Raw genomic sequence first — 12,468 nt, 5'->3', positions numbered from 1 at the left:
TTTGACTGGTGTGAGGTGATATCTCGTAGTTTTGATTTGCATTTCTCTAATCATTAGCAATGTTGAATATCTTTTCATGTGCTTCTTGGCCATTCTTATGTCTTCCTTGGAAAAATGTCTATTTAGGTCTTCTGCCCATTGTTTGATTGGTTTGTTTGTTTTGATGATATTAACCCTCGTGAGCTGTTTATAAATTTTGGAGACTAATCCCTTGTCGGTCACATCATTTGCAAATATTTTCTCCCAATTTGTGGGTTGTCTTTTCATTTTGTTTATGGTTTCCGTTGCTGTGCAAAAACTTTTGAGTTTAATTAGGTTCCATTTGTTTATTTTTTTTTATTTCCATTACTCTGAGAGACAGATTGGAAAAGATATTGTTGCAATTTATGTCAGTGAGTGTTCTACCTGTGTTTTCCTCTAGAAGGTTTATAGTGTCTGGTCTCACATTTAAGGTCTTTAATCCATTTTGAGCTTATTTTTGTGTATGGTGTTAAAGAATGATCTAATTTCGTTTTTTTACATGTAGCTGTCTAGTTTTCCTAGCACCATTTGTTGAAGGGACTATCTTTCCACCATTGTATAGTCTTGCTACTTTGTCGTAGATTAATTGACCATTGGTACATGGGTTTATTTCTGGGCTTTCTATCCTGTCCCATTGACCTATAGTTCTATTTTTGTGCCAGTACCATACTCTTTTGATGACTATAGCTTTGTAGTATAGTCTGAAGTCAGGGAGCCTGATTCCTCCAGGTCCATTTTTCTTTCACCAGATTGCTTTGGATATTCGGGGTCTTTTGTGTCTCCATACAAATTTAAGATTTTTTGTTCTAGTTCTGTAAATAATGCCATTAGTAATTTGATAGGAATTGCATTGAATCTGTAGATTGCCTTGGGTAGTATAGTCATTTTGACAATATTTATTCTTCCAATCCAAGAACATGGTATATATTTCCATCTGTTTGTGTCTTCTTCAATTTCTTTCATCAGCGTCTTATACTTTTCGGGGTACGTGTCTTTTGTCTCCTTAAGTAGGTTTATTCCTAGGTATTTTATTCTTTTTGATGCAGTGGTAAATGGGATTGTTTCTTGAATTTCTCTTGCTGATCTTTCATTGTTAGTGTATAGTAATGCAACAGATTTTTTTTTTTTATTTTTTGCTTTATAACAAATTTAATCAGTTTTACATATACATATGTTTCCATATCCCCTCCCTTTTGCTTCTCCCTCCCACCCTCCCTATCCCACCCCTCCAGGCGGTCACAAAGCACCGAGCTGATCTCCCTGTGCTATGCGGCTGCTTCCCACTAGCTATCTACCTTACGTTTGGTAGTGTATATATGTCCATGCCACTCTTTCACTTTGTCACAGCTTACCCTTCCCCCTCCCCATATCCTCAAGTCCATTCTCTAGTAGGTCTGTGTCTTTATTCCTGTCTTACCCCTATGTTCTTCATGACATTTTTTTTTTCTTAAATTCCATATATATGTGTTAGCATACAGTATTTGTCTTTCTCTTTCTGACTTACTTCACTCTGTATGACAGACTCTAGGTCTATCCACCTCATTACAAATAGCTCAATTTCATTTCTTTTTATGGCTGAGTAATATTCCATTGTATATATGTGCCACATCTTCTTTATCCATTCATCCGATGATGGACACTTAGGTTGTTTCCATCTCCGGGCTATTGTAAATAGGGCTGCTATGAACATTTTGGTACATGTCTCTTTTTGAATTATGGTTTTCTCAGGGTATATGCCTAGTAGTGGGATTGCTGGGTCATATGGTAGTTCTATTTGTAGTTTTTTAAAGAACCTCCATACCGTTCTCCATAGCGGCTGTACCAATTCACATTCCCACCAGCAGTGCAAGAGTGTTCCCTTTTCTCCACACCCTCTCCAGCATTTATTGTTTCTAGATCTTTTGATGATGGCCATTCTGACTGGTGTGAGATGATATCTCATTGTAGTTTTGATTTGCATTTGTCTAATGAGTAAAGATGTTGAGCATCCTTTCATGTGTTTGTTGGCAGTCTGTATATGTTCTGTGGAGAAATGTCTATTTAGGTCTTCTGCCCATTTTTGGATTGGGTTGTTTGTTTTTTTGCTATTGAGCTGCATGAGCTGCTTATAAATTTTGGAGATTAATCCTTTGTCAGTTGTTTCATTTGCAAATATTTTCTCCCATTCTGAGGGTTGTCTTTTGGTCTTCTTTATGGTTTCCTTTGATGTGCAAAAGCTTTTAAGTCTCATTAGGTCCCATGTGTTTATTTTTGTCTTTATTTCCATTTCTCTAGGAGGTGGGTCAAAAAGGATCTTGCTGTGATTTATGTCATAGAGTGTTCTGCCTATGTTTTCCTCTAAGAGTTCGATAGTGTCTGGCCTTACATTTAGGTCTTTAATCCATTTTGAGCTTATTTTTGTGTATGGTGTTAGGGAGTGATCTAATCTCATACTTTTACATGTCCCTATCCAGTTTTCCCAGCACCACTTATTGAAGAGACTGTCCTTTCTCCACTGTACATTCCTGCCTCCTTTATCAAAGATAAGGTGACCATATGTGTGTGGGTTTATCTCTGGGCTTTCTATCCTGTTCCATTGATCTATCTTTCTGTTTTTGTGCCAGTACCATACTGTCTTGATTACTGTAGCTTTGTAGTATAGTCTGAAGTCAGGGAGCCTGATTCCTCCAGCTCCATTTTTCGTTCTCAAGATTGCTTTGGCTATTCGGGGTCTTTTGTGTTTCCATACAAATTGTGAAATTTTTTGTTCTAGTTCTGTGAAAAATGCCAGTGGTAGTTTGATAGGGATTGCATTGAATCTGTAGATTGCTTTGGGTAGTAGAGTCATTTTAACAATGTTGATTCTTCCAATCCAAGAACATGGTACATCTCTCCATCTATTTGTATCATCTTTAATTTCTTTCATCAGTGTCTTACAATTTTCTGCATACAGGTCTTTTGTCTCCTTAGGTAGGTTTATTCCTAGATATTTTATTCTTTTTGTTGCAATGGTAAATGGGAGTGTTTCCTTGATTTCACTTTCAGATTTTTCATCATTAGTATATAGGAATGCCAGAGATTTCTGTGCATTAATTTTGTATCCTGCTACTTTACCAAATTCATTGATTAGCTCTAGTAGTTTTCTGGTAGCATCTTTAGGATTCTCTATGTATAGTATCATGTCATCTGCAAACAGTGACAGCTTTACTTCTTCTTTTCCAATTTGGATTCCTTTTATTTCCTTTTCTTCTCTGATTGCTGTGGCTAAAACTTCCAAAACTAGGTTGAATAAGAGTGGTGAGAGTGGGCAACCTTGTCTAGTTCCTGATCTTAGTGGAAATGGTTTCAGTTTTTCACCATTGAGGACGATGCTGGCTGTGGGTTTGTCATATATGGCCTTTATTATGTTGAGGAAAGTTCCCTCTATGCCTACTTTCTGCAGGGTTTTTATCATAAATGGGTGTTGAATTTTGTCGAAAGCTTTCTCTGCATCTATTGAGATGATCATATGGTTTTTCTCCTTCAATTTGTTAATATGGTGTATCACGTTGATTGATTTGCGTATATTGAAGAATCCTTGCATTCCTGGAATAAACCCCACTTGATCATGGTGTATGATCCTTTTAATGTGCTGTTGGATTCTGTTTGCTAGTATTTTGTTGAGGATTTTTGCATCTATGTTCATCAGTGATATTGCCCTGTAGTTTTCTTTCTTTGTGACATCCTTGTCTGGTTTTGGTATCAAGGTGATGGTGGCCTCATAGAATGAGTTTGGGAGTGTTCCTCCCTCTGCTATATTTTGGAAGAGTTTCAGAAGGATAGGTATTAGCTCTTCTCTAAAAGCTTGATAGAATTCGCCTGTGAAGCCATCTGGTCCTGGGCTTTTGTTTGTTGGAAGATTTTTTATCACAGTTTCAATTTCAGTGCTTGTGATTGGTCTGTTCATATTTTCTATTTCTTCCTGAGTCAGTCTTGGCAGGTTGTGCATTTCTAAGAATTTGTCCATTTCTTCCAGGTTTTCCATTTTATTGGCATAGAGTTGCTTATAGTAATCTCTCATGATCTTTTGTATTTCTGCAGTGTCAGTTGTTACTTCTCCTTTTTCATTTCTAATTCTATTGATTTGAGTCTTCTCCCTTTTTTTCTTGATGAGTCTGGCTAATGGTTTATCAATTTTGTTTATCTTCTCAAAGAACCAGCTTTTAGATTTATTGATCTTTGCTATCGTTTCCTTCATTTCTTTTTCATTTATTTCTGATCTGATTTTTATGATTTCTTTCCTTCTGCTAACTTTGGGATGTTTTTGTTCTTCTTTCTCTAATTGCTTTAGGTGCAAGGTTAGGTTGTTTATTCAAGATGTTTCCTGTTTCTTAAGGTGGGATTGTATTGCTATAAACTTCCCTCTTAGAACTGCCTTTGCTGCATCCCATAGGTTTTGGGTCGTCGTGTCTCCATTGTCATTTGTTTCTAGGTATTTTTTAATTTCCTCTTTGATTTCTTCAGTGATCACTTCGTTATTAAGTAGTGTATTGTTTAGCCCCCATGTGTTTGTATTTTTTACAGCTCTTTTCCTGTAATTGATATCTAGTCTCATAGCATTGTGGTCGGAAAAGATACTTGATACAATTTCAATTTTCTTAAATTTACCAAGGCTTGATTTGTGACCCAAGATATGATCTATCCTGGAGAATGTTCCATGAGCACTTGAGAAAAATGTGTATTCTGTTGTTTTTGGATGGAATGTCCTATAAATATCAATTAAGTCCATCTTGTTTAATGTATCATTTAAAGCTTGTGTTTCCTTATTTATTTTCATTTTGGATGATCTGTCCATTGGTGAAAGTGGGGTGTTAAAGTCCCCTACTATGATTGTGTTACTGTCGATTTCTCCTTTTATGGCTGTTAGTATTTGCCTTATGTATTGAGGTGCTCCTATGTTGGGTGCATAAATATTTACAATTGTTATATCTTCTTCTTGGATCAATCCCTTGATCATTAGGTAGTGTCCTTCTTTGTCTCTTATAGTAGTCTTTATTTTAAAGTCTATTTTGTCTGATATGAGAATTGCTACTCCAGCTTTCTTTTGGTTTCCATTTGCATGGAATATCTTTTTCCATCCCCTCACTTTCAGTCTGTATGTGTCTCTAGGTCTGAAGTGGGTCTCTTGTAGACAGCATATATATGGGTCTTGTTTTTGTATCCATTCAGCCAATCTGTGTCTTTTGGTGGGAGCATTTAGTCCATTTACAATTAAGGTAATTATCGATATGTATGTTCCTATTCCCATTTTCTTAATTGTTTTGGGTCGTTATTGTAGGTCTTTTACTTCTGTTGTGTTTCTTGCCTAGAGAAGTTCCTTTAGCATTTGTTGTAAAGCTGGTTTGGTGGTGCTGAACTCTCTCAGCTTTTGCTTGTCTGTAAACGTTTTAATTTCTCCATCAAATCTGAATGAGATCCTTGCTGGGTAGAGTAATCTTGGTTGCAGGTTTTTCTCCTTCATCACTTTAATTATGTCCTGCCACTCCCTTGTGGCTTGTAGAGTTTCTGCTGAGAGATCAGCTGTTATCCTGATGGGGATTCCCTTGTGTGTTATTTGTTGTTTTTCCCTTGTTGCTTTTAATATGATTTCTTTGTGTTTAATTTTTGACAGTTTGATTAATATGTGTCTTGGTGTATTTCTCCTTGGATTTATTCTGTATGGGACTCTCTGTGCCTCCTGGACTTGATTAACTATTTCCTTTCCCATATTAGGGAAGTTTTCAACTATAATCTCTTCAAATATTTTCTCAGTCCCTTTCTTTTTCTCTTCTTCTTCTGGAACCCCTATAATTCGAATGTTGGTGCGTTTAATGTTGTCCCAGAGGTCTCTGAGACTGTCCTCTGTTCTTTTCATTCTTTTTTCTTTATTTTGCTCTGCAGCAGTTATTTCCACTATTTTATCTTCCACCTCACTTATCCGTTCTTCTGCCTCAGTTATTCTGCTATTGATCCCGTCTAGAGTATTTTTTATTTCATGTATTGTGTTTTTAATCGATGCTTGATTCATCTTTAGTTCTTCTAGGTCCTTGTTAACTGTTTCTTGCATTTTGTCTATTCTATTTCCAAGATTTTGGATCTGGGAAATAGAATCTTGGATCATCTTTACCATCATTATTCTGAATTCTTTTTCAGGTAGACTGCCTATTACCTCTTCATTTGTTAGATCTGGTGGGTTTTTATCTTGCTCCTTCTCCTGATGTGTGTTTTTCTGTCTTCTCATTTTGCTTATGTTACTGTGTTTGGGGTCTCCTTTTTGCAGGCTGCCAGTTCGTAGTTCCTGTTGTTTTTGGTGTCTGTCCCCAGTGGCTAAGGTTGGTTCAGTGGGTTGTGTAGGCTTCCTGGTGGAGGGGACTAGTGCCTGTGTTCTGGTGGATGAGGCTGGATCTTGTCTTTCTGGTGGGCAGGTCCACGTCTGGTGGTGTGTTTTGGGGTGTCTGCGGACTTTTTATGATTTTAGGCCACCTCTCTGCTAATGGGTGGCGTTGTGTTCCTGTCTTGCTAGTTGTTTGGCATAGGGTGTCCAGCACTGTAGCTTGCTGGTCGTTGAGTGAAGCTGGGTGCTGGTGTTGAGATGGAGATCTCTGGAAGATTTTTGCCGTTTGATATTATGTGGAGCTGGGAGGTCTCTTGTGGACCAGTGTCCTGAAGTTGGCTCTCCCACCTCAGAGGCACAGCACTGACTCCTGGCTCCTCAATTTGGGATAATGTGTTGTCTATTCATGTATTCCACAGATGCAGGGTACATCAAGTTGATTGTGGAGCTTTAATCCGCTGCTTCTGAGGCTGCTGGGAGAGGTTTCCCTTTCTCTTCTTTGTTCTCACAGCTCCTGGGTCTCAGCTTTGGATTTGGCCCCGCCTCTGCGTGTAGGTCGCCGGAGGGCGTCTGTTCTTCGCTCAGACAGGACAGGGTTAAAGGAGCAGCCGCTTCGGGGACTCTTGCTCACTCAGGCCGGGCGGGAGGGAGGGGCATGGAGTGCGGGGCGAGCCTGCAGCGGCAGAGGTCGACGTGACGTTGCACCAGCCCGAGGCGCGCCGTGCGTTCTCCCAGGGAAGCCGCCCCTGGATCCCGGGACCCCGGCAGTGGCGGGCTGCACAGGCTCCCGGAAGGGCGGTGTGGGCAGTGACCTGCGCTCGCACACAGGCTTCTTGGCAGCAGCAGCAGCAGCCCCAGCGTCCCACGCCCGTCACTGGGCTCCGCGCTTTCAGTCGCGACTCGCGCCCGTCTGTGGAGCCCCTTTAAGCAGCGCTCTTAATCCCCTCTCCTCGCGCACCAGGAAACCAAGAGGGAAGAAAAAGTCTCTTGCCTCTTCGGCAGCTCCAGAGTTTTCCCGGACTCCCTGCCGGCTAGCTGTGGCACATTAGCCCCCTTCACGCTGAGTTCTCGCCGCCAGCCCCAGCCCTCTCTCTGCGCTCTGACCGAAGCCCGAGCCTCAGCTTCCAGCACTGCGCGCCCCGGCGGGCGAGCAGACAAGCCTCTCGGGCTGGTGAGTGCCGCTCGGCACCGATCCTCTGTGTGGGGATCTCTCCGCTTTGCCCTACCCAGGTATGTGGGGGAGTTTCTTGCCTTTTGGGAGGTCTGGGGTCTTATGCCAGCGTTCAGTAGGTGTTCTGTAGGAGTTGTTCCACGTGTAGCTGTATTTCTGGTGTATCCGTGGGGAGGAAGGTGATCTCCGCGTCTTACTCTTCCGCCATCTTACCCAGAAGTCCCCCTAATGCAACAGATTTCTGTGTATTAGTTTTGTAGCCTGCAACTTTACCAAATCCATTGATGAGCTCTGGTAGTTTTCTGGTAGTGTCTTTACAATTTTCGATATATAGTATCATGTCATCTGCAAACAGTGACAGTTTTACTTCTTTTCCAATTTGGATTCCTTTTATTTCTTTTTCTTCTCTGATTGCCATAGCTAGGACTTCCAAAACTATGTTGAATAAAAGTGGTGGGAGTGGGCATCCTTGTCTTGTTCCTGATCTTAGAGGAAATGCTTTCAACTGTTCACTGTTGAGTATGATGCTAGCTGTAGGTTTGTTGTATATGGCCTTTATTATGTTGAGGTAGGTTCCCTCTGTGCCCACTTTCTGGAGAGTTTTTATCATCAATGGGTGTTGAATTTTGTCAAAAGCTTTTTGTGCATCTATTGAGACGACCATATGGTTTTATTCTTCAAGTTGTTGATGTGATGTATCACACTGATTGATTTGCAGATATTGAAAAATCCCTGCATCTCTGGGATAAATCCCAGTTGATCATGGTGTATGATCCTTTTAATGAATTACTGGATTTGAATTGCTAGTATTTTGTTGAGGATTTTTGTGTCTATGTTCATCAGTGATATTGGTCTGTAATTTTTTTTGTGGTATTATTGTCTGGTTTTTGTATCAGGATGATGGTGGCCTCATAGAATGAGCTTGGGAGTTTTCCTTCCTCTGCAAATTTTGGAACAGTTTCAGAAGGATGGGTGTTAGCTCTTCTCTAAATGTTTGATAGAATTCACCTGTGAAGCCATCATGTCCTGGACTTTTGTTTGTTGGGAGTTTTAAAATTTCAGTTTCAATTTCGGTGCTTGTGATTAGTCTCTTCATATTTTCTAATTCTTCTTGGTTCAGTCTTAGGAGACTGTACCTTTCTAAGAACATGTTCTTTTCTTTCAGGTTGTCCATTTTATTGGCATACATTTGCATATAGTAGTCTCTTATGATCCTTTGTATTTCTGTGGTGTCAGTTGTAACTTCTCCTTTTTCATTTCTAATTTTATTGATTTGAGTCCTCTCCCTTTTTTTCTTGATGAGTCTGGTTAAAGGTTTATCAATTTTATTTATCTTTTCAAAGAACCAGCTTTTAGTTTCATTGATCTTTGCTATTGTCTTCTTTGTCTCTATTTCATTTATTTCTGCTCTGATCTTTATGATTTCTTTCCTTCTACTAACTTTAGTTTTTATTTGTTCTTTGTTCTCTAGTTGCTTTAGGTGTAAGGTTAGGTTGTTTATTTGAGGTTTTTCTTGTTTCCTGAGGTAAGATTGTATTGCTATAAACTTTCATCTTAGAACTGCTTTTGCTGTATTACATAGGTTTTGGATTGTTGTGCTTTCATTTTCATTTGTCTCCAGGTATTTTTTGACTTCCTCTTTGATTTCTTCAGTGATCCATTGGTTATTTAGTAGCATATTGTTTATCCTCCACTTGTTTGCATTTTTTACAGTTTTTTTTCTTGTAGTTTATTTCTAATCTCATAGCATTGTGGTTGGAAAAGATGCTTGATATTACTTCAATTTTCTTAAATTTACTGAGGCTTGCTTTGTGGCCCAGGATGTGGTCAGTCTTGGAGAACATTCCGTGTGCACTTGAGAAGAATGTGTATTCTGCTTTTGGATGGAGTGCTCTATAAATATCAATTAAGTCCATCTGGTCTAATGTGTCATCTAAGGCCTGTGCTTCCTTATTGATTTTCTGGCTGGCTGATCTGTCCATTGATGAAAGTGGGGTGTTAAAGTCCCCCACTGTCATTGTGTTACTGTAGATTTCTCCGTTTATGCCTGTTAGTGTTTGCCTTATGTACTGAGGTGCTCCTGTGTTGGGTGCATATTATGTTTACAATTGTTATATCTTCTGCTTGGATTGGTCCCTTGATTATTATGTAGTGTCCTTCTTTGTCTCCTGTAACAGTCTTTATTTTTAAGTCTGTTTTTTTCTGATATGACTATGCTACTCCAGCTTTCTTTTGATTTCCATTTGCATGGAATACCTTCTTCCATCCCCTCACTTTCAGTTTGTATGTGTCCCTAGGTCTGAGGTGGGTTTCTTGTAGACAGCATATATATGGGTCTTGTCTTCGTATCCATTCAGCCAGTCTGTGTCTTTTGGTTGACGCATTTAATCCATTTACATTTAAGGTAATTATCAATATGTGTGTTCCTATTGCCATTTTCTTAATTGCTTTGGGTTTTTTTTTTTTTTAGATCTTTTTTCTTTCCTTCTTCTTTTGTTCTCTTCTCTTGTGGTTTGATGACCATCTTTAGTGTTGTGTTTGGGTTGCTTTTTCTTTTTTGTGTGTGTATCTTTTGTAGTTTTGGGGTTTGCTTTTCCCATGAGGTTTCGATATAGCAATCTATATATGTACAAGGTTGTTTTAAGTTGCTAGTCTCTTTCCTGCCTAGAGGAGTTCCTTTAGCATTTGTTGCAAGGCTTGTCTGCTAGTGCTGAATTCTCTTAGCTTTTGCTTGCCTGTAAAGCTTTTCATTTCTCTGTTAAATCTGAATGAGAGCCTTGCTGGGTAGAGTATTCTTGGTTGCAGGTTCTTCCCTTTCATTGCTTTAAATATATCATGCCACGCCCTTCTGGCTTGCAGAGTTTCTGCTGAAAGATCAGCTGTTAACCTTATGGGGGTTCCCTTGTATGTCATTTGTCATTTTTCCCTTGTTGCTTTCAATAATTTTTCTTTAATTTTTGTCAATTTGATTACTATGTATCTTGGCCTGTTTCTCCTTGGGTTTATCCTGCCTGGGACTCTCTGTGCTTCCTGGACTTGGGTGGCTATTTCCTTTCCCATGTTAGGGAAGTTTTTGACTATAATCTCTTCAAATATTTTCTTGGGTCCTTTCTCTCTCTCTTCTCCTGCTGGGACTCCTATAATGCGAATGTTGTTGTGTTTAATTTTGTCCCAGAGGTCTCTGAGACTGTCTTCATTTCTTTTCATTCTTTTTTTTTTTATTCTGTTCTGCGATAGTGATTTCCACCATTCTGTCTTACAGGTCACTTATCCGTTCTTCTGCCTCAGTTATTCTGCTATTGATTCCTTCTAGTGTAGTTTGCATTTCAGTTATTGTATTGTTCGTCTCTGTTTGTTTGTTCTTTAATCCTTCTAGGTCTTTGTTAAACATTTCTTGCATCTTCTTGATCTTAGCCTCCATTCTTTTTCCAGGGTCCTGGATCATCTTCACTATCATTATTCTGAATTCTTTTTCTGGAAAGTTGCCTATCTCCACTTCATTTAGTTGTTTTTCTGGGGTTTTATCTTGTTCCTTCATGTGGGACATAATCGTCTGCCTTTTCATTTTGTATATCTTTCTGTGATTGTGGTTTTCATGCTGCAGGCTGCAAGATTGTAGTACTTCTTGCTTCTGCTGTCTGCCCTCTGGTGGTTGAGGCTACCTAAGAGGGTTGTGCAAGCTTCCTGATGGGAGGGATTGGTGGGTATTGCTCTGGTGGGCAGAGCTCAGTAAAACTTTAATCCTCTTGTCTGCTGATGGGTGGGGCTGTCTTCCCTCCTTGTTGGTTGTTTAGCCTGACGTGACCCAGCACTGCAGCCTACAGGCTCTTTGGTGGGGCTAATGGCAGACTCCAGGAGAGCTCACGCCAAGGAATACTTCCCAGAACTGCTGCTGCCAGTGTCCTTGTCCCCATGGTGAGCCACAGCCACCCCCTGCCTCTGCAGGAGACCCTCCAACACTGGCAGGTAGGTCTGGTTCAGTCTCCTATGGGGTCACTGCTCCTTCCCCCTGGGTCCTGGTGCACACAAGACTTTGTGTGTGCCCTCCAAGAGTGGCGTCTCTGTTTCCCCCAGTCCTGTTGAAGTCTCGCAATCAAATCCCACTGGGCTTCAAAGTCTGATTCTCTGGGGATTCCTCCTTCCGTTGCCAGACCCCCAGGTTGGGAAGCCTGACGTGGGTCTTCACTCCAGTGGGTAGACTTCTGTGGTATAAGTGTTCTCCAGTTTGTGAGTCACCCACCCAGCAGTCATGGGATTTGATTTTATTGTGATTGCACCCCTCCTACCATCTCGCTGTGGCTTCTCCTTTGTCTTTGGATGTGGGGTATCTTTTTTGGTGAGTTCCAGTGTCTTCCTGTTGATGATCGTTCAGCAGTTATTTGTGATTCCAGTTCTCTCGCAAGAGGGAGTGAGTACATGTCCTTCTACTCTGACATCTTGAACCAATCTCCTCTCTACTATTTTTTTAACTTAATGGAGCATTCAGTGAAATTAAATTTCGGATATTACTTTCAAGTAACCAATTTTGGATATATTCATCCATCGGAACATCTTTGTTTATTGTTTAACTGATTTCATCTTTTATTTGGAAAAACTTTTTGATCCTACTTTATCTGGTTCATTTTATTTTTCTTTTCTTAATTTTGTTAGTATGAGTACTTAGCACCTACTTTTCAGTCTTTTCCTTTAATAATAAAGGTGTATTAGCCTCACAGTTTTCTTCTAAGGCAAGCTTTAACTGTATCCCAGAAGTTATTACATGACATACTTTTTTTTTATCTTTGTAAGTTAAAGAGTTTATAATTTAGGTTTGATTTCCAGTTGATTCCATAGGTTATTTAGGGGTTCATTTCTTATTTTACCTAGTTATATTAGTTTGTTTTCTTCTTTTTATTAGATTATGTTTGAAGAATATGGCATGTATAATATCAGCATTTAAAATTTT

This window comes from Mesoplodon mirus, assembly GCF_964341445.2.
Source record: "Mesoplodon mirus genome assembly, chromosome: 7".
Taxonomy (NCBI): domain Eukaryota; kingdom Metazoa; phylum Chordata; class Mammalia; order Artiodactyla; family Ziphiidae; genus Mesoplodon; species Mesoplodon mirus.
The sequence above is the reverse complement of the archived record's forward strand: the minus strand, read 5'-3'. Positions refer to the sequence as shown.